General features: G+C 42.4%; 1 non-coding gene across 1 annotated transcript; it reads right to left on the reverse strand.

Annotated features, from left to right (window-relative positions):
• Positions 1 to 783: 783 nt before the first annotated feature.
• On the reverse strand, positions 784 to 887 carry LOC119313244. The gene has a single exon (XR_005151615.1). It is a non-coding gene; the product is annotated as a small nucleolar RNA R71 (small nucleolar RNA).
• Between the last annotated feature and the right edge of the window lie 967 nt (positions 888 to 1,854).

Genomic DNA, 1,854 nt, shown 5'->3' on the forward strand with positions numbered 1-1,854 from the left:
GCTTATTTTTATTTTCTTTGTCGTCAACTTTGGTTAGTTTAGGTTTATATTTCCTTACAATCATCATCTGTATTCTGTTACCTAGCTTTAGTCGAACGTAGTTGCCGTCGCCTAGTCCCTGTGGAGAACACGACACTCGCAGATTGGGGCGTAAAAACCCCGCTATATTCCAATAGATCATTTTGGCGCCGTTGCCGGGGACTAGCGTCGTGCGATTGTGTTAGGCTATAGACTAGGTTTACTTTAGTTCCTTGTTCAATTCGTCGTGTATTTCATTTTCAGTGTTTTCTTCTATTTTCCCCCATTGTTGCTTCGGCTTATTAGGATACTAACCTTCTGACTAGTGTTTACTGTTTATGAGTGTGTGTAGGGAATCATAAATCTTTGCTGGTTGTTCTATAGTTACACTCGGTTAAGATGGCATTGCTTCGTGATCTTTGGATGCCCAAAAGTCAGTGCTATATTACAGGACCGATTTGGCCAACTATTGAGGCCGAGAACTTCGAGCTGAAACCTAGTCTTATTGCTTTGGTTCAACAACAACAGTTTGGAGGACTGCCTACTGAGGATCCCTATGAGCACTTACACCGAGTCATGGAGTATTCAGATACAGTCAAGTACCATGGAGTTCCTCAAGATGCAATCATGTGCAGGTTGTTCACATTCTCTCTCCGTGATGATGCTCGTGCTTGGTATCGATCCTTGCCATCAAGGTCATACAGTTGGAACGAGATATCACGAGCTTTCTTGGATAGATATTTCCCACTACACAAGCAGTCTGCGATTCGAGATGAGATCTTCAATTTTGTTCAGCGTGAATATGAGAGCTTGTATGATGCTTGGGAGAGATACAAGGCTTTATTCAGGAGATGTCCTAACCACGGGTTGGAGAGATGGTTAGAGTTGCAGATATTCTATAGAGGATTGACTTCGGACACTCAAGCTTACGTCGATACGGCAGCGGGTGGAGCTATTACAAACAAGACACTTGATGATGCTTTTCTGCTGATTGAGAGTATAGCCTTCCACCAACTTCAGTGGTACAATGAGAAGCCCATCTCTGATTCAGTTGCTTGTTTGCAACAAATCACTTCATCTCAGCAAGAATCTCTTACACAAAAGTCGGAACCAGTTTCTCGGTGTAACAAGATTGAGCTTTCATGGATTATATTTGATGATGATGACACCATCCTAGTTGACACACACGCTACAGATCATATGGATACTAGTGTTGGAGATTCCATTTTGCATTGTGATGATTCTTCTATGGACGAGCCGGAGCTGCAGTTAGTTACTTTCGATATTGAGGAGTCACCTTTAGTTCATATTGATCACGTGCTAGTAAAGCCAGATATGGAGAAGTTCTCCTTTGATTTTGTCAGCTGCATTGATTCCTCAAGCTTCATGGTTGATTATGATGAGGTGGATTCAGATGTCAAGGAGCCAAGCTCTACTATTTCACTTGTTGACATGAGTCCGGTGGAAATTTCTACTACCACACCTCACTTGGTATCTTCAATTGAGGTAGTCCTGAAGCTTCTTCCCAAGTATCTCAGGTATGATATCAGCTTTCTCGACAAGATATGCCATATCATGGATACAACCTATGCACCATACGATTTATTGATGATATCTATTTATCATATGCTCAATAGATATGCTTATGTGATAGGATACTCTATTGATGACTTAGAGGGCATTGTCCCTATCATTTGTATTGGCTTGGTTGTTGAGTGTGCTTTCAGGTTTATGCTTGTGCAGCATTCATTGCGGGCTGACCAAGTTCGAGATGACATCCCATGGGATCCTGGTGGATTCACGGCATGGTGAAGAGGAGAAGCAAGGGGGCACACA

This window comes from Triticum dicoccoides, chromosome 5B (assembly GCF_002162155.2).
Source record: "Triticum dicoccoides isolate Atlit2015 ecotype Zavitan chromosome 5B, WEW_v2.0, whole genome shotgun sequence".
Classification (NCBI taxonomy): domain Eukaryota; kingdom Viridiplantae; phylum Streptophyta; class Magnoliopsida; order Poales; family Poaceae; genus Triticum; species Triticum dicoccoides.